Here is a 21,136-nt window from a genome sequence, read left to right on the forward strand (position 1 = left end):
AGAGGTGAGTCGTTAGTGAATGATCGTCAGCTGTCCGGGAGCCGTGCAGGTAGTTGATTACCTGAGTGGAGTCAGCTGAGAAGCTGGACTCCACTCAGGCACCGAGCTGTAGGGGAAGAGACAGGGCAGAGGAGCGGATGGGAGACAACCAGGGCAGAGGAGCGGACGGGAGACAACCAGACAGACAGACAGGACAGAGGAGCGGAACTGTGACAACAATGTGTTTTCTAAGCCAAAATTCTTCTTTCTCTGGAAACTCTCAATATTTTCTATCATTCTGAACTCCTTAAAATTAGAGTAAAATTTGTTTCTTGTAGTTTGAGAATACTTTTTATAAAGAAAAACTGTGTTTGCAGTTTCTATATAATAATATTTTTTTTATTTTTTGCAGTTTGTATACAATAATATTTTTTATAATAATATTATTATAATGTTCTATATAATAATATTTTTTAGTTTCCTCCCTCCTCTATAACGGCAAACTGAAGACCTTTGAGTCGTGGACAAAACAAGACATTTTTAAAAAAACTACATTTCAAATTAAACAAATGCAAAAAAATAAAAATTAACAGCAGGTTGCACGTCCAGTAACTTTAAAAGCTGAAAGCCGATTAATATGAACAATTAAATCAGTTTTTGAGATATTTTCCATTGTGAAAAGAAGCACATATCAAAATTATGCACCTGAAGTCAGTGAATCTGCTGTAGCATTGATTATAAAATTACACTTTATCCTCAGTTTTGTGCAGCCCAACCACAAGAGATGTGACATTTGTCGTGTAAAGATCATCTGGGTTTCACATGGTGACCAAAAACAGTAACTAATGCAACCATTTTTTTTTTTTTGAGATTTTGCAAGTTAAAGTTTCATGCATTCATGCAAGTTTATGATAATCATCTTTGTTGTGTTGTGTTGTCATGCATTGTGACGGTGCTTTCCAAGACAAGTTGCAAGAAAGTCGGTAGCACCAGTGGAAAAATTGGTCTGGAGCCCTGCTCACACTGATGTATTTTCACCATCTCCTTTATTTTGAATGTAGAAAAAAGTAAGAAAAAAGCAAAGAATAACTGTTATTTTGTTATCACTAATTGTTCTGGACCTCTGACTTTGAATTAAAGTCAGATCTGGGCCTTTGAAGAAAGAGTCTAAAAACTCTGATATATTTTATTGCATCTATGGCAAGTTACACACGTGGACAAAATTGTTGGTACCCCTCAGTTAAAGAAGGAAAAACCCACAATTCTCACTGAAATCACTTGAAACTCACAAAAGTAACAATAAATAAAAATTTATTGAAAATTAAATAATCAAAATCAGCCATCACTTTTGAATTGTTGATTAACATAATTATTTAAAAAAACAAACTAATGAAATAGGGCTGGACAAAAATGATGGTACCCATAACTTAATATTTTGTTGCACAACCTTTTGAGGCAATCACTGCAATTAAACGATTTCTGTATTTGTCAATGAGCGTTCTGCAGCTGTCAACAGGTATTTTGGCCCACTCCTCATGAGCAAACAGCTCCAGTTGTCTCAGGTTTGATGGGTGTCTTCTCCAAATGGCATGTTTCAGCTCCTTCCACATATGTTCAATGGGATTCAGATATGGGCTCATAGAAGGCCACTTTAGAATAGTCCAACGCTTTTCTCTCAGCCATTCTTGGGTGTTTTTGGCTGTGTGTTTTGGATCGTTGTCCTGTTGGAAGATCCATGACCTGCGACTGAGACCAAGCCTTCTGACACCAGGCAGCACATTTCTCTCCAGAATGCCTTGATAGTCTTCAGATTTCATCGTACCTTGCACACTTTCAAGACACCCTGTGCCAGATGCAGCAAAGCAGCCCCAAAACATTACTGAGCCTCCTCCATGTTTCACCGTAGGGACAGTGTTCTTTTCTTCGTATGCTTGGTTTTTGAGTCAATGAACATAGAGTTGATGTGCCTTACCTAAAAGCTCCAGTTTGGTCTCATCTGTCCAAAGGACATTCTCCCAGAAGCTTTGTGGCTTGTCAACATGCATTTTTGCAAATTCCAGTCTGGCTTTTTTATGAGTTTTTTTCAGCAGTGGTGTCCTCCTTGGTCGTCTCCCATGAAGTCCACTTTGGCTCAAACAACGACGAATGGTGCGATCTGACACTGATGTACCTTGGCCTTGGAGTTCACCTTTAATTTCTTTGGAGGTTGCTCTGGGCTCTTTGGATACAATTCCAACGATCCGTCTCTTCAATTTGTCATCAATTTTCCTCTTGCGGCCACGTCCAGGGAGGTTGGCTACTGTCCCGTGGGTCTTGAACTTCTGAATAATATGAGCCACTGTTGTCACAGGAACTTCAAGCTGTTTAGAGATGGTCTTATAGCCTTTACCTTTAAGATGTTTGTCTATAATTTTTTTTCGGATGTCCTGGGACAATTCTCTCCTTCGCTTTCTGTTGTCCATGTTCAGTGTGGTACACACCTTTTCACCAAACAGCAGGGTGACTACTTGTCTCCCTTTAAATAGGCAGACTGACTGATTATGAGTTTGGAAACACCTGTGATGTCAATTAAATGACACACCTGAGTTAATCATGTCACTCTGGTCAAATAGTTTTCAATCTTTTATAGAGGTACCATCATTTTTGTCCAGGCCTGTTTCATTAGTTTGTTTTTTAAAATAATTATGTTAATCAACAATTCAAAAGTAATGGCTGATTTTGATTATTTAATTTTCAATAAATTTTTATTTATTGTTACTTTTGTGAGTTTCAAGTGATTTCAGTGAGAATTGTGGGTTTTTCCTTCTTTAACTGAGGGGTACCAACAATTTTGTCCACGTGTGTAGCTGGTAGCAAACTGTTTAATTTTCATTCATCTGCTCTGAAACCCTAGCCTAGCCGCGCTAGACCCAGCTCTGAAGACACAAGGGTCTAGGAACTCTCGACAGGGAGGGAGGCGGGCTAAAAGGTTGTCTTTCAAATCACTCTGCAGCAGTTGGGTAGGTATACAACCAATCAGCGCAACGAATAGGCTGACGTAGTTCCTACAGCGCCTGAAATCAGAAGATGCGGTAGTTCGGTGAAGCCTTATTTATACAGTCAATGGGTGAAGCTCAAGTATATTACAGACATGTTAACAGAAAGATTATTCAGAGTCGGTGCTAATGGAGCTCAACGACTGTTGTCATTTTTGTTGTCGACCCTGGCAGAGAATTAAATTCGTTGCCGTGGGTTGTCTAGCGCGGCTAGGCTACTTGTTTCCGGTTGTTTCTGTCAGAATCGTCGCGCCTCTGTCGTCACTTAGTTACGCCCACCTGCTGATTCTACACTTCATGGTGATTCGTCGGCCAGTTTTAGGAGCATCCAACCTTGAGGCTTACCGAGGGTAACTAGACCCACCGTGGCAGAGAATTAAATTTGTTGCCGTGGGTTGTCTAGGCTACTGAAACCCAGTTCAGGTGTCCAAAGCAAAACCAGTACTGAACACATGGAGCGGCCTTGCTTGGAGTATGTTGTTTTAGGTGAGATAATAAAATCTGAATAGGCAAATTTGAGTAACAGAAATGTGTGTTTGAGGCTTTTTGAGGCCAAAATCCTGCACTACATTTCATTTTCCAATGAAACATGAACCCTGGGATGGTACCACAACAGTATGTTTTTTTCTACTCTTTTGACTGCCAGGTAAACAGTGGAAATACAGTTTTTCTCCCACCTCCACTGTGCTAAAGCAGCAGTTCCATTTAAATAAATGAGGTAGCTGCATGTTTTTTTTTTCATACAGTGCTGTTAGCTTGTCATTCCCTGTGTGAACCAAGTTTAATTTGATGGAGTGTGGAACAAGTACACCGCTCTCTGCTCAGCTGCATGACTGGCCATGGCGGCTTCCAAAACCACAGAGCACAATGGATGTCAGTCCACTGCTCAACAGAAGCACCTACATGAAACCAGTGGAGTTAAGCCCTTAATATCACTTTCAGTATGACTGTTTGATATCCTGTTTTCTGTCTGAATAGATTTACTATATTAACCATGACATTAAAAGACATTTGCACATCTCAATCTGCCACCCAACTGAAGCTATATGCTCCATGATGGTGATATTAAAAAAAAAAAAAAAGAAGACTTGAGGTGAAAGGGAGGGAAATGAAATGAAAATTACAGGATGGCATGAAAGAAAAAAAGATGAAGACCGAACCTGGGGAGTGAAAGCATCATCGGGGCGGAAAAGGGGAGCGAGATAAAGGAGAAGGAAGGAAATGAAAAGAGAGAAAGTGAGATGGGGTGTGAATGTAAAAGAGGAGGGAGAGGCACTGAGGGAAAGACAGACTGAAAGAGAGACGAGATGGCGTTGGATGAAAGCGACGTACTGTACATCCCAACATCCCGACGCTGACTGGGTGACATCAGACTTTAAAACTCGCCGTTTGTGCTGCTTCATGAGAATATGCTCAGAATAGCAATTAGCTGCTTGACGTACAGTTTTATGTGGTGTGAAATTGGGTTTTTTAGGTGTTATTTCCCACCATAATTTACTCAAGGACTGTCACACGGTGCAAACCAGCTGCGACTCTCATATTCCTGTATTTTTTCCCCCCCTGCTTACAGTGACTTCACCAGGTAGGCAGGAGGCATGTATGACACCTAAAAAACGCCGTCCAATTTCTTTCTTTACAATGGGAAAAGGCACCTTACTATCAAACATCTCTGTGAGGCTGTCAAAACAGATTGCTCTGACACAAGCAAGGGCATCCTCCACTCCTCAGAGAGAGGTTTTGGTGGAGATGTAGAGACAGACAGCGCTCATAAAACCTCCATTCACTCACAAACCCGATACCCCATAGGGGAGGATGCTGACAAATTGACATATAACTTTACTGTGTCTGTCAGTGTTTCTCATTTTCTGATGCAATAACCCTCATGGAGAACGCCGTGGCAGACAGCAGCGATAAGGCAGCGTTTCTGACACCCGTGGCCTTTTGTGATGGCTCTAAGTCGGCGAGATAAATTAGGAACACATCCTCGCTCTCCTCATTCTGCTTATGTCATCAAATGTGGTGTTAAATTTGCGCCCGGAGCAAGAATACACTCTACCTGTCACCATGGCAGCTGCGTGGGGCGATTGCAATCATACAATCAGCGGAGGCTCGTGGGAAATAAGCTCGAGAAGAATGAGCTCTCCTGAGAAACAGAGAGAAAAGAAGGATGAAGACAGATGGAAGTGAGAGAGGGAGAAAGGAGCAGAACAGAGACAATGAAGGAGGGAGAATCAGAGTAACCTTTTGTCTGCGTTGACGTGAATCAACTGTTTGACTTTGCATGTCTGGAGCTCGGCAGGATTTGGACGCCACTCCTCCTTGGCAGGGAGAAATGTGCGAATAGCATGAATTATCAAACAACAAGCAGGCTGAATAAATAATGACGCACTTCATAATGCACTTGCACAACACAAGCCCCAACAAACAAGCAGCAGTGTAATGTAACTTCAGTGACACTACTTTATACGTCTGAACATTTTACAAAATAAAAGTACGTTATGAAATGATCTACATCATCAGGATTTTTTAGGTGATTCTCAACTTTTTTAGTTTGTTTTATCTGGTTGTGGCTTCTTGTCACATTGTTTCCTTTGTTAGCATTTATACAAGGGCAGATTCCTCGTTACTTCTCAATGGAACAGATCATTAGCATTTGTTATGCTTCTTCCTATTTTCAGTATTTTTAGTGAATTTTACCAAAAGAAATATCATAAGCAGCTAACCGTAAAGTGTTATAATGACCTTACACAATTTTTATTTATTTTTTCTTACAGATGTAATGTTACAGGTGCGGTTTTTTGATGAACAATAGATAAAACCAGAGAAACGCCGAACTGTTTTGTGATTTAAGAGTTAAAGCATTCACATGCTGACATACAGGCAGTAAGACAAGCCTCTGATCTGTTAACTCTAAAGGTACATGTCCACTAGATCCAGCAATTTCCTGCATCCCATTTATTGTCTACACACATTTATTTACACCCAAAAACAGAACTGAGAATGTTGTTTAGTTGTAACAGAACGTCAGTTTGCTACAGGTTTAGTAGAATGTTTATGGTTGGCAAAGAATTTGTCACATATTCATATTTTATGTGTCTTTGGCAAATATTTCTGAGGCTAAGCTTCTTAGAATAGGTCACCAGTTCATCATATGCAGGCAAACAGCTATTTCACCTTCTTTTCCAGCTCTTCTTATCATGAACTCTCACGCTATCCCAGCTCTCCTCTCACAGCCACTTGCTTTAAAGAATGACTTGGCTCATGAACAGACAGTTACATGTAACACCGGCCAGTAAGGGTTGTAGGCTACTACTTACACAGCATGTTCACAAAGTGCACAGTAAACAACAAATTAAAGGTGAACAATCTGTAATCTATTACGTCAAACACATTCCTATTGAGCAAGTGATGCACATTTTGCACAATTCAGGCAAATAGGCAGGTTTAGCTCAGATAACTGGGCTTTACTGCTAATTAAAGTCTTATCAAATTACCCCAGACGTCACATGTTGGGGTAAATATGTTGTTTTTTGGCAGTGAAATGCCACACAATCAGACAATATCACATACAATATTCTATCAGTCACATGCATGGGTTTATGTTTAACTTAATGAAGCAATAATTAAAAAGTTCATAATTTTGAGGCGTAAAATTAACATTTTAATGGGTTGTTCGTAGTGATGAACCCTCAGAGAACCATCATTGTGACTTCGCAGTGACTTTCAGCTCATTGTTTAGCTGTTCGGCCTACGATTTTTACTGCTTTGTTTCGCTCTGACGGCTCTTCTCGTGTTGTGTTTTTTGCTAGTAGCAGGCAGCAGAGAGAAAAATGATTTAAAATCCCAACTGTACATTACCTTCCAAGCTTAAAACAACAGAGAGACAAGGTGAGTGAGCAGCTGGCAAGCACAATGGAGCATTTAGCAGTTGAAGAGGCAGATATTTTGGAAAACCGAGTCGAAATAAATGATAATGTAGCTGTGGATGTGATTTAAAAGTGTGCAGGAAAACAACAGGGACGAAGATTAAAAGTGGCAGGATATTTGAAACGCTATGATTAAAATAAAGCTCTGGAGGTCTGCATTTTAAAAGCACCCATCGTCTGCGGTGCTTCTGAGCATTTTGCTGCACCAGAGGGGGGAGAACAGCAGCCGTGAGCCTCCCGCGGTGCTCGACTCCGTCCTGAGGGCTCCGAGGTGCCGGCTGTTGCTTGACCTGGACTGTGGGATAATAGGATCTCTGAGTTATTGGGCGGGATGTTTCCGTAGCCTGAAAAGGCAGCAGAGTGATTTGAAATTCAGTCCTGGAGGAGACAAACTCCCACCAGGCCCAATCTTTTACAATTCCATGATGTAACACTCCTACTTACGCCCCTGAGCTCGTATTTCTCTTCTCCTGACCTTCCCTCTTCTTTTCTTATACATCCCTCTCTATTCCACCCACTCTGTCTGCCTCTTTACTACATTAGCTCTTTGTGGGAATAAACGAAACGAGTGAATCCACTGTTTCCACATTAGTCTCACTGCATTTCCTGTCCTTTTCTTTCCCCCCCTCTGGGCCTCAAATTAGTCTTGTACCCCCGGAGCTGCTGCGCAAAACGACAACACGATTCAATCCCTTTCACCCTCGTGGATCCTGAGGTCCTCCAGCAGCAGCCTTTAATCCATACCAGAAGCCAGAACCAAAACCCACGGCGAGGCGGCATTTAGCCACTACGGCCCCCACCTGTGGAACAGCCTGCCACAGCCGGGGGCATGAACAGGACTGCAGAGACTGTTGATATTTTTAAAAGAAGATTAAAGACACATCTTTTTAATCAGGCTTTTAACTGACCTTTTAAATTCTTCTCTGTTCATATCAGTGCTGCTTATCTTGCTGTTTTTGAAATGATGTTAACTTTAGATAATCTACTGTATTTAATATTTTGTTTATTTTTTACTCTTTTAACTCTTCACTTTGTTTTACTTATCTTACATTAGTCATTTTAGTGTATACTATACTTTAAAGTTTTAGTTTTTTAACTCCAGTCTTTCCTCAGGGGGGTCCTCCACACTGGGTGCTCTATCCGGTCTGCTGCTGGGGGTGCTGTCCATGTGTCCCTTCATCCTAGCTGGTTGGGGGCTCCCCACTTCAGTATTGGGTGGGTCCTCCTGTCTGTCGGGCTCGAGGGGGCCCAGGTGACAGCGCCCCCAGTGGGCACAGGCGTGAACTAACCGTGACGTCACCCGTTGGTTTCAACGCCGAGAAATGAAGCCCGGTAAACCTGGCTCCTCCTAATTGTTTTGTTTCTTTGAGTGTCATTTAATTGTTCACTTTATCTCCCCCTCTTGTGTGATGTAAAGTAGAATATCCCTGGCATTTTCCTCTTTGTTGTATCTTTGTGTAAAATTGCAAATGAAATTGATTAAAAAAAAAAATGAAGCCTGGATTTTGCTACTTCCTGGTCGCCATTTTGGATTTTTTGGAGCCAGTGACGTAAAAAGCGTCATCAAACAGACTGGACCGGAGAGCAACTAGGGGCAGGACCAGTCTATGGGACTGTCAGTCAAGTATAGCCACGCCCCCTGGCTCCGCCAACTTCAACGATTTATTTAAAATTCAGTATTGATTTATTTTAAGTTCGGCCACCTGATCTCTCATTTTGACCATGAAAACTAACGGGGAAAAAGATCCTGAGCTGTAGAAAATCAGTCTATCAAATTTAATTTTTTCCAAAAATGAATTGGGGTCTATGGAGCAAAAGCTTTTTGGAGCCAACCCTAGTGGACGGCGTGATATTGCAAGTTTTTGACACTTCCAGGTGGGCTTCAATTTTGAAACCAGATGCTATGTCCATCTTTATATACAGTCTATGAGTGGGCATGGCCTGCGACTCCTCCAGTGTGGAGGACCCCAGTGGCAGTGTTTTCCACGATCATGCTATGTCTATCTGCCGTCAGTGGTAAGAGTCTGTGTTTGTGTGTGTGTGTGTGTGTGTGTGTTTGTAGTTGTTTGTATATGTGCGGTGGTCCCTCGTCATATCGTGGTTCATTTTTCGCGGTCTCACTGTTTCTGGGATTTTTAAATTGCATTTGGTATCGCGGATTTTTCACTATATTGCAGGATTTTTTTTTACATATTTATTACAGCAGCAAGCTGCGTTGAAGAATGGCGCTGGAGAAAGGATATCTGCTTTTATGCATTCTGCAACTGGCAGATGCTTTTATTTTGACACACACAAAGAACTACATTATATATAATGTGGCAGGAAGTCATCAAACACACTTCACAGTCTCTCCTGACAGCATAACACTTAACCAAACTAACTAGGCTGACTAAACCACAAAAACAAAATAAAACACAAACATTAATAATACTGGAACACTAACATAAACCACAATAATGACATTTAAACCCCCAACTCCCCGAACTCCCATAGTGCATTGCAGCACGACAGTTTAGTCATAGATCGACTCTGTAATGGCTACATTATTTTAATTATTTTTGCAGCAAAATATGCATTTTCTAGCCTAAAAATATTAAAACAATATGAAAAATATACAAAAAAGTAGTAATCAAAACATATTAAAATTATATTTAATTGAAATAAAATGCCTAGCGTACAGTGCTGGGCTCTGATTGGCTCAGCGACCGCAGCATCAGTCTCCTCAGCATCTAGCTTCCATTTCACAAAGACGTCTGATCGCTGCACATAGTGTTGCTCTGCGGTGTTGTGTGGTGTGTGGGGAGGGTATATAAAGCCTTAAAATATAAATAATAAAATAGAATAAAATATGGTTGCTACTTTGCGGATTTTCATCTATCGCACGTTCCTGGAACGTTTTCCCCGTGATTGACGAGGGACCGCTGTATATGTGGAGGGTGGAAGGGAGGGATGGGTTTTCTCTGTTTTTGTTTCTTTATGTTTTTTACTGTTGTAAAGCACTTTGTGTTGCATTTCAGTTGTATGAGAAGTGCTATATAAATAAAGTTTGATTGATTCACTTTCTGCAAACCCTGACCTCCACCTCGCCCATCGCTAACTCTCCAGCAGCACAAGAGAGACGTTTTTTAGCCAAAAACGTGGAAAGATGACCGGTCGGAGGAAGCCGTTGCTGTGTGTTAGCGGGTGAAGTTTTCACACTGGGGCCTGAAGTGTGTGTTCGTCTCAAACCGACCAGATGCTCCACAGGAGGGGGAAAGGCGAAAGAGCAAACGCAGCAGTGGAGCAGTGAAGTAATAGCAGCTCCGTGAAACCACGGAGCTGCTATTACTTCACGCTTCGAAAGAGGAGGAGGATGAAGAAGAAGGAGCACGTGGTGGCCTCAAAGAAATGGAAACTACAACCGCAAGAAGGCAAACCTCCGAGCATCTTTCCATCTTTCACCTCGTCGCCGCATCCTACACGTCTTTATGGTAATTTATCCGCCACAATTTGAGGATTACCTCGACAGATTTTCACCCGGACAGCGGCGGCGGAGGATCACTGTGTGACCGGCTGTCTGACAGGTTCTGTCAACCACAGCACAGTCAATAAAAGTGCAAGCAGAGTGGAAATACTGCTGCCCTCAGGCGTGCTTTTTCCTCGCCCTGCAGTACGCCCAGATTATCAGTGTGCCCAACAACCACGGAAAAAGAAGCGATAATCTCCAGCCGTGTGAATAGTGAGGAGGAACATTGGTACCAGAAAAAAAACCCAACCAAAAACAAAAAAACACAGCCAATTCCAGAGAGTTAATTAGGGTTCGGATGACTGGCTGCAGAGGGTGTGGATGAGCAATGTGCTGCTCACCGATAAAGACGATTGGCTCTATTTATTGTTGTTTTCTCTGCCTTTTTCCCCCAGAAAAAAACTCGTTCTTCAGCTCGCTCGGTTAATTAATGCTGATTGCCCGATTGTTTCATCAATCCGATTACTGACCGGACTGTCTGTTATCTCGGTTTGGATACAGAGACATTACAGGGAAGAAATTGCACGTTATCTCGCAGAGGCAACTGTAATTGTACCGGCAAGTGTTTGAAATCTGTCGGTAGAATTTGAGATGTTTATGAGGATGATAAAGGAGTGGTGATTTGTTTTGGGATTTCTGCAAGCTGTTCCACTTTGTCAGGTTTTCTGCTCTGACAGCTCCAATCGAATACCTGTGGATTCACACAGCGGATGGCAAGAAGGAAACAGACGCTGTGTGGAGATTTCAGCAGGAACACAGGAGATACATCACCTTGGATATTTAGAACATGTGTATCCTAACCCCCCCAAGAAGAACATGAAAGCAGCAGAGCAGAGGGATACACACCCTGCATCCAAATCACACACTCTGAGTACACACTATCCTTACAAAGTAGGTACTGCTGCATGCAGTCTGCATACAATCAGGACACACTGCTTTGTGTTATATTGTGGCTTAAGCTTCAACCATTTTGCTCGTATATCCATCACAGTCAGCAGTGTGAAATCACCTGTTTGTGCACTTTCAGCGATTGTAGGTCAGAAAAACATGCTGACTTGTAACTGTATGTATGTATGAATGTCCTTTATAAATGTTACTTTAAAGAGGACAACAGAGAGGATAATGCCTACTTGTGTTGACTCAACTGGTATAATTTTAAATGAGGAAAGCTGATATGCAGCAAAATAAATATTTAAAAGAAGCAGAGTGCACAAAAGCCTTTCTGCATTACACATTATAGTGTTTTCCTTTTCCACCACTGATCTGATGACTTCTTATGTTTCTTTTTCGTACGTACTGCCCTTACAAAGTAGGTACTGCTGCATGCAGTCTGCATACAATCAGGACTCAGGACTCAGTTCCTCCAGGAATTTGCGATGTTGCAATCACAACAATTAACGCAAATTCAACCAATCTCCGTGAATTCTGCACAACCTTGTAACTTTGTCAGCTTTTCTGCAATTTTGGCCAGCCTCCCGTGAGTTCCACCAATCAATAATGCACATGCATCACCAATTTCACTTTCTTATTTCTGGTCTGAAGATGCAGACATGTCCCATTCTAATGTCTCTCATTTACCAACAAAAATAACTGCTAAAGACTGAGAAAAACAACTCCCTGATGTTCTTCACCAAAGCAGAGGTAAACTGGTCTACACCCGTGCAATATTGTGGTGGAATACAAACAAAAATCATCGACTGACAAACACTTTTCTACCGCGAAACATATTAGGAGAATGTCTGAAATGAGCTGACCACAGATCACACAAACCACCATGATGGAAGCTGCTGATCCAGATCTGTTGGAGCTCTGAAAGAATGAAGGGAAGTTAGATTCATTAATGGACATGACGAGCCGTGAGTGTGTTTGTGTGAACACTTGTGTGTCAGGATGTGAAATTAACTTTTTAAGCCACTGACAGATATGTCCAAATGTGATTCATTTCATAGTGAACTATCATTTAGTGCCTTAAATCTACCAACCACTTCATGTTAAACCAGGATCTGACTGCTGCTAGTTTCCCACCGTGGTGTGCCAGCTTTTGGAAATTAAAGAATTAGTTTAGGAATAAATATTGTCAATTAAAATGTTGGAATATGTTCTAAAAGCTGAAAAAAAAGCTGAAAAAAGAGCAACTTTTTACCAACTGTCACTGTCTCCCGCAATTTCATCGCAACAAATACGCTTAAAACATCGCGACTTAAATCACAATTTTTTAGAGAAGTTGCCTCGAACTGAGGCATTTTAGGCAACAATCTCAAAAAAAGCCCACAAAATCCTTTAGGGACTCTATACTGTGTCTGCAGCTTTGACCATTTTGCTTTGCTCATATATCCTCCATAGTCAACAGGGTGAAATGACTTGTTTGTGCACTTTCAAAGATTGTGGGTCAGAAAAACATGCTGCTTGTAACTGTATGTATGTATGAATGTACTTCTCTAAAGGTTGCTTCTTTAGTTAAGGAAAAAACAAGAGGACAACAGAGACAATCATGCCTGCGTGCGTTGAATCAACAGGGATAATATTAAATGAGAAAAACTGGTATACAGCAAAATAAATATTTAAAAGAAAAACAGAATGCCTGAAAGCCTTCCTGCATTATATATTGTACTGCTTTCCTTTATGAAGACATTTCCACCACTGAGCTGATTCCTTTTTCTTTTTTCTGCCCTTACAAAGTAGGCATTCAGTTTGCATACAAGTGACATTGTGGTTTAAGCTGTGCTGCTCACATATCTGTCACAGTCATCATGAAGAAATCACCTGTTAGTGCATTCATGGGTCAGAAAAGCATCTTGGCTTGAATACTGCAAAATGCTACCAGAACACAGATATCACTGAGACGTTCTGAATTTACAAAGAAGCTTTAAGCAGGCGCTAATGAAATTCAGGGGTTCAGATATTATTTCATGAGTACTACCTCGGGACCAGTGGTGGTTTGTAATAATACCGGAGGACGTCTGTGATCTTAATCCTGTGTGAATGCTCCATGTCAGTAATTTATAAAGTAAAAATTCCACCGCAAATTATCTACCAAAGTTGGCCAATCACTGATGTCCTGTGATAATACTAGTCCTGTGTGAAATCTCAGATCAGAAATTGGGGGGTATTTTAGTTGTTTTTATAATTGCACGCCTTTTTCTACCTCTTTCTTGGTTGACTTCTGGGTGCTGTGGTGGAAACTACTGACAGTATTTTAGGAGCAATTGCAGCAGGAGGCCGATACACAACAGGCCTATGGAGCATTCACAGAAACGGCGAAATCAGATCAACAAGAAGAGGGAAATTTGGGTGGATATTGAGATGGATGATGTGCAGCAGCATGCGGTAAGAAACATTTTCTGGGCCTGTCTTTCAACAGGCTGAATACAAATGCCCTGACAGCCCGTTATCCCAGCAATGCTGCCCACTGTTCTCGAGTCTCGTAGCTGTTGTGACATATTTACTGTTGCCATGACGATTACATACCACATGACAACAGCGGATGTTGTGACGTGCACAGATATGGCATCATATCCGGGCTGCCATGTCAGTAAATTCGTAAAATATAGACTTTGCTCATCCCGTGTGAATACAAGAAAAGAAACACAGATGTGGGAGTAATTCACAAATTACCAGAGCTCCCCAGGTAAAACTAATCCCATGCAAATAGTCCACTGGACAAGAAAAGGTGCCATATGCGCTTTTAAAAAGGTCACTTCCTCACACTAACGTCAGAAAAGAGGACAGGTGAGTAAATCATGCATAAAGTGTTGGCTCAGCTGGGATTATATTAAAGGAGAAAAGTTGATCTACAGCAGAATAAATATTTCAAAGAAACACAGAACGCCCTGAAGCCTTACTGCATTATATTTTATCGGGTTTTCCTTTACATAAATAAAACATTTCCACCACCTATCTCATCACTTTTTCCTTTTTCTTCTTTCTCAAAACCTCAGCGCCGTCTCACTGATTCAACTGCTCACATCTACCGTTCCTGTTATTTCACGATGATTTCAAACCTGTCCCCACAAGAGCTGCAATGATTCATCAAATAGGTGTCAAATATTAAATGAATGGTCTTTTCAGTTTGTTAGCTGACAAATCCCTTTTAAGTAATTGTTTTGTAGCTTCTTATATGTGAATAAACGGTGCTTTAAACTAGAGCTGTGACGTTTAATCAATGAATTGGCTATTAAACTGATTGGCAAACATTTTGACACAGATTTCGGAGAAGGAAAGATTTCTAGTGAAGATGTTAAAAAAATGCTTAAACACAGCAAAAACATCTCCAATGCAATGTCTTACTGTCCCCTGTCACACCTTCACACCACCTTGAGCCAGAAGAAACCAGCTAATCAGATAAAAATTCATCATAAATTAAAGTTTGGAATAAATTATTATATTTTATTTTTATTTAATAGAAATTTCATAATTTTTATCTTAAATCTCTCAGCAGGGATAGTATTAAGTGAGAAAAGTTGATCTACTGGGGACCAAATATTTAAAAGAAACCCAGAATGAACAAAATCCCTCCTGCATTATTTTCACATTAAATCGCCTGAAACCAGAAATTAAATTCTAAATGTAATATTTTTTGTTGTTTTTGCTTTTAAGATTTAAATATCTTGTGTTAAAAAAATACACTCTCACAGCTCCACCCAAATAAAGTTAATTAAAAACACTTTTGTGGTTCAATGAATTAATTTCTTTAAAGCCTTGTTGCTGATAACAAGATAAGATTCAGGCCAGTCTGTAAAAATAATAACCAGAGACTTCAAAGTTGTGAACAGCAAATCTTCAGTCCTTTATTGAACATGTGTTTTCATTTTTCTAATCTCTCAGAGTGGATCTTTAAAAGCAAACAACAATTAAGGTTGTAATACTTTGAAAAACTCAAATGAAATCAATTTGGAACTTCATGAATTTGTATTTTCTCCCAGAAATTACAGATGTAGTTCCTGGTGAAGAATCAGCTGTTTTAGGGAAAAGCAATGCTGTCTAATTCCTAGTATGTGTTCATATACACAGCCTGATTATTCTTAACATAAGCCTGAGCTGCATTAATAACAACAGAACTGCATTTGGACATTAAATCTTAAAAATAAAGTTACAAAGTGCTTTACAAGTCAAGGTGGTAAGGTTGTTAGTGATGGGGGGGACAGTAGGGGGCGCTGGGAGGAGCAGCGGTAACCTGGTGAGGTGACTCTTTGACAGAAAATGAAGTCAGGTTAGGATGGTAGGAGATGCAGGTGGTGGTGACGGCAACCTGGCATGGAGTCAGCGAAGAAGAGCGAGGTTCTGGGGTGTGTGGACATGAAGATGACTGTACGGCATGCAGCAGGTTAGCCGCTAGCATCCGGCTGCCTGCTGGGGTGAAATCCGTCCCCTAGAAGAAGGAGGAGCGCTTCCAGAATAAATTAAAATTGTCAACAAAACCAATATTGCGGGCTCCACAGGTGGAATGAAGGAATGTGCTGAGGGAGCCGGTGTGGGAATGGGACCAGAAATAAAAACTTGCTTTACACAGTTACGGAAAAGAAATTAAAAGGTCGTTCAAGTAATTGTAGCTCAGACTGCTGATGAGTTGTGTCATTAGAACTCGCATGAATGATCACTCTTGTGGACAGAGGGTGGATGTGAGCTCAGCAGCTCTTCCAAGATGACCGGGATCGTGACTACAGGAAGGCAGTGTGTGAAAGCGTTGAAGAAGAGGATGTTCCTGTTATGGAGTCTCCAACTATTAATGTGGTTGGAGAGAAAAGGGGACGAGGAGATGATGGTGGTTGAGGATTAGGAGATGACTGAGCAGGCCGGTGTTGTGGTGAGGCCGTGATGGAGATGAAAGAAAAGATGGGAAAACTTCCCGAGCGTCTCATCGTGGCCTCTTTCAGAAGTTTATGGCGAGAAGCAGAGCTCTTAGGATGGGATAAAGGCCGTTGGTTTGGCTTTCCAGTGGAGCTGGTTTAAGATTCTAAACCTTCTATTAACCTGATTAATTTAGAGGTAAAATTCACAAAAATATACACGGAAAAATCCAACATATCCAATGATGTCCTTGATCCTAAATAAGCCAACCTTTGTTTTTTTGTTGTTTGTTTTTTTCCACATTAAAGCTGAAGTAGGCAGAATAGACCCTGTGCACGATAGCATGTGCTAGTTCCGGTTGAAAAACTCCGGGTGCTACAGTTACTTCCGGTCCTGCTTACAGCGCTGTCAAAATGGAAGAAGCCAGCAGTACACTTTACTTTTCCAGATGCCTAGGCAACTTGCCTAAAATTTCTGTTGACGATGTTTATCGTCTCGATGATGATTTTGCGTCAGCTCCTTTAAGCAAACGGGAAAAGGGATTTAAATTCTATATATCCCAGTACATATATAACTTTGAAGGTAAGTGGCATCGCATCCTACATAACTAGCGCTAGCTTAACTGTAGGGCTTGCCAAACATGTACCTTATCATTTTATTTTCCAGTATTTATACATTACTATTTTTTGCTTAGTTAGCTACTAGAATCCACTTTACACTTTAGTCTTTGGTACTTAGCCTGTTGCGCTTCAGTTGCGCTTCAGTTGCGCTTCAGTGGCCCATCTGCGGTACACTTTGAGATCTGCATAAGCAATTTGCTAAACGTCTGAAACTGCAAACGCGATTATACAAACAATATACGCCGATGGAAAGCTTAGAGTCTCATGAATCCGCCGGTATAAACAACTTTAAGATGTGATTACCACAGCGGGTAATATAAACACATTTGTCCGACAAACAACGAATATCCATCCATCCATTTTCTATACACAGCTTCAACGTACACAGCGCAACTCACATTTCCGGGTTCATTATTACACACGGATGAAAATATTCCACAAAAAACGGCCATAATCCAACCTTTTACATCCAGACGAAACAAGCCAGTAACATATTTTGTCCAAAACATGTCCTGAAGTCGGTATATACTCCACGAATAGGTCGTTTTCAAGGAAATGCACCTCGCGATGCGCGTCTAATTTTCCCTGTATTTCTCGTCATATTTTTATTTACAAATAGAATGTTAGCGATTTTTTGTACTGAAAATGGCTGGAATTGACTGCAGCTTAAATGGTTAGTCGAGTTCAGCAAGACATTTTATATTTGTAGTTTTGTTTGAACAAAATGACAAATGCTTGGATTTCCTCTATATTTGATTAGATGTAAAAACGGAATAACATGATTGAAGAGCGCATGGATTGTTGTTATAGTTTATCAGATATTTGCTGTTTGATCAGTGACTATGCACTAATATTTCCGATCCTCAGCTCAGTGTGAAACATTTTTTTTCGTCTAATTTTGGCAATCCACTGAGCCCGCAAATGCCGGTCTTTTGGAAAATGGTGAAGGCTTATAGAACTGTTATAAACACCAAAAGCCGAACATAATGGTACACTACAGTACCTCCCATATCGACCTTGAACACGCTGAAATCTGATTTTTTGTTTTGCCAAGAAAACAGTGTTTTTCTTTTTTGATTCCATATTATCCATGCTGCGAAATAGCCTCCGGAAGGACCTGTAAGCCCCTCCGGTCAGAACCCGGAAGTTAGCATTTTTGACGTGCACAGGGTCTATTCTGGACAAGTGAAAACAACAAAACAAGCTCCAGAATTAGATACAGAAACCAGCACAGAGCAACACACACACACACACACACACACACACACACACACACACACACACACACACACACACACACACACACGTTTGTTTTTCTATACCGGTGGGGACTTACCATTGACTCCCATTCATATCTAACTCCTAACCCTTACCCTAACCCTAACCTTAACCATCACCAAATCAATGCCTAACCCTAAACAAACGTTTTTGCACTTTTACATTTTTTATTAACAACAATATGGCCAAGAAAACGGTGTTGCCACCCGTGGGGACCTCATTTTAGGTCCCCACCGTAAGACAAGTCCCCACCTTTATAGCAAATAGTCAGGTCAAAGTCCCCACCGGTATAGCAGAAACAAGTACACACACACACACACACACACACACACACACACACACACACACACACACACGTGGTTCTTATATCCCCGTGGGGACTTAATATTGACTCCCATTCATATCTAACCCCTAACCTTAACCCAGACCAAAACAATGCTTAACCCAAAAGAAATGTTTTTGCACTCTTACTTTTTCAGTAACAACAACATGGCCAAGAAAACACTGTTTAAACTTGTGGGGACCGAAATGAGGTCCCCACAAGTGACATTGTTTTCGGTTTTCCCCACAAGTATGGTCAGCACCTGACCACACACAGACACCCACACAGACACCCACCCACACACACACACACACACACACACACACACACACACACACACACACACACACACACACACACACACACACACACACTACTACAAACTCTCAACCAATCAGAGGGGAGCTAACTAAACATGTCATGTTCACTGACATTAGGTAAATGTCGAACTGAACAATAAACATTGAAACCTCAACATCAACAACATCAGTCCGTTACAATGATATTTTTAAAAAACTGAGATAGATAGATAGATAGATAGATAGATAGATAGATAGATAGATAGATAGATAGATAGATAGATAGATAGATTGATTGATAGAAAAATGTCAATAGCACTAGTTAAAATGGATTTTTTTTCCCAGTGACAACAGAAAAATATTGCCTATCCCAGCTTTAATAATTAGTGTCATTAGCACCCCTCTCCTGTTCTTTTACTGCTTCTGTGTCAATATAAAATGATCACTGTTTGATTCTACAGCTTGTAGGTGCGCCTGTTTGAGCCAAATGCAAATGTGTACGACATGAAATGCAAGTCAGTCCTAACAGAGGCCAAAAGAAATGTTTGCATATGAGACTGATCTATAATTTTAAACAATAAAAACCACTGGTTCTGTTAAAAACACAAGACTCATAATAAAAGCCCGTCAAGTTGCCCTCACATCAAACTTGTTCTTGACATTTAAATCCCCGTGTGGCTTATAGAGGGGGTCTGCAGGTCTTTGTCATTTCTATCGACTCTCCATTCATACTGCAACTGGCCCTCTGAGCTCTAATCAATGGACGCTAATGCTTCTATTATAATCCATGCTCTCAAATTAAGGTTGCATTGATCAACAGGCCTTGGGTTGCTACAGTATGGAGCAGCATGAGGGACTGGAGGGAAATTTCTGTTTAGAGCTAACACAGACTCAGGGAGGCGGCGAGAGGAGGTGACGTGAGAGCAATACCAGATCTAAGCGTGTGCTTTTCAAACTCCATTTTTAATTGCTAGCCTTTCCCCAAGGTTCTTAAGCATGCATTGTCGCTGTCGGTTTAGACGGGTTGAGAAAATGCATCGTGCGTATTGATCTAAAGGTGTGCTGGGTTTTTAAGCACCGCTGAGCTTTGGGCTGATCAGAGATGAAATTGCTCCAGGTGTTTTTTCCCTCAATGAAACAATATTGCATCAGTAAGCCTCTCAGAGAATTAACATGCATCTAGCATGCCTCTTGGGGATGAAACGTGGATTTGGAGGTATCGGCTGCAGATCTGAACTGTGCCAGCGTACACAAACGCCCTTTGTGTCTCAACAAAAAGATCTCTGTTGCTTTTATTTCATTTTATTGGCAATAATAAAGCAGTGACACAATTCTGCAGCTTTCTTCCACAGTTCATTAGGAAACTCTTGACTTTTAATCAGCTGTTTTCAAGTGGAGACATCCTTCAATTTACACAACCACCGGTGCATATGTACCGCAGCACAAATCAGTTAACAGATCATTGACGCCATATTCAAAAAGACAGGATGAGATCGCTGCTGTTGCTGCTGCTGATGAACACGAGATAATATTGTTTTCAGCCACCTAACTAGAAAGTCTCATTTGTCTGATGGAGCAATAACTCCCATGTGTTGATATTCATCATTAAAAGTGCAGCTTTGATTAGATACGTACACGATCCTGGCCTTGTTTCTCATCATGCTCTGTCAGACACACAGCCTCGCCTCGTCTCTCTCGACTCGCGGCTCTCCTGTAATTTATACAGCCACTTGGTTGCCTCTCCATTTCCCACGATGACCAGGGCAAACGCAGCTAGGAAATGAGAGCGAGACATGATGGAGTAGTCAGAAATGCACAATGTCAGGAGGAGAAGTCATGAAATACATTCAAGAGCATTTCAACAAGAGGAACAGACTTTCAGAAGTCACCGTATCTGAAACTTCCTGACATTGATGAACACGTAACAGAACTGTATCTGTGTAACTTTTGTGAAAACATAAAGACATAAAGGAATAATACATCAAAAACGTCCAAAACATTATCTGGACTTAACTGATGAAAAAGTACATTGTGTTTCACCCGTCATTACGTTGATGTGTCTGTTTAAAGGTGAATTCAGGTTTATTTGAGCTTGATGTTTTCCCATCGATGTGGCTACTGTGGCTCCATGAGTCATGCTAAAAAAACGGTGGAATGCTGTAAGATTTAAAAAATAAAAGATGGTGAAAATAACAGTTGGGTCAATATATAATTGCTGGAGTTTTTGTAACATAGTTGGCAGGTATCATAGTTGATATTTTTGCTGTTTTCAAGCCTAAAATCAACAGGAAATGACATCATGCGGAGCAGGTCATGTGATCTGGAATTAACACACTTCCTTCAGAGGTGTTTCTGTAATGGAGAACTTAGTGGAAAGTGATTTCT

The 21,136-nt window shown here is 40.9% G+C and overlaps 1 long non-coding RNA gene across 2 annotated transcripts in view; it reads right to left on the minus strand.

The window, feature by feature from the left end:
• Positions 1–20,653, minus strand: part of LOC127530264 (uncharacterized) — a 32,205-nt gene extending 11,552 nt beyond the window's left edge. Inside the window, exons 1-3 of one of the 2 annotated variants that reach the window (XR_007936723.1) lie at positions 20,387–20,653; positions 5,256–5,332; positions 5,071–5,157 (exon numbers count right to left, since the gene is read on the minus strand). This is a non-coding gene — a long non-coding RNA (uncharacterized LOC127530264). The remainder of the gene's footprint in view (positions 1–5,070; positions 5,158–5,255; positions 5,333–20,386) is intronic. The other variant, XR_007936722.1, reaches the window with a different exon arrangement.
• Between the last annotated feature and the right edge of the window lie 483 nt (positions 20,654–21,136).

Source organism: Acanthochromis polyacanthus, chromosome 16 (assembly GCF_021347895.1).
Source record: "Acanthochromis polyacanthus isolate Apoly-LR-REF ecotype Palm Island chromosome 16, KAUST_Apoly_ChrSc, whole genome shotgun sequence".
NCBI classification, from domain to species: Eukaryota; Metazoa; Chordata; class Actinopteri; family Pomacentridae; genus Acanthochromis; species Acanthochromis polyacanthus.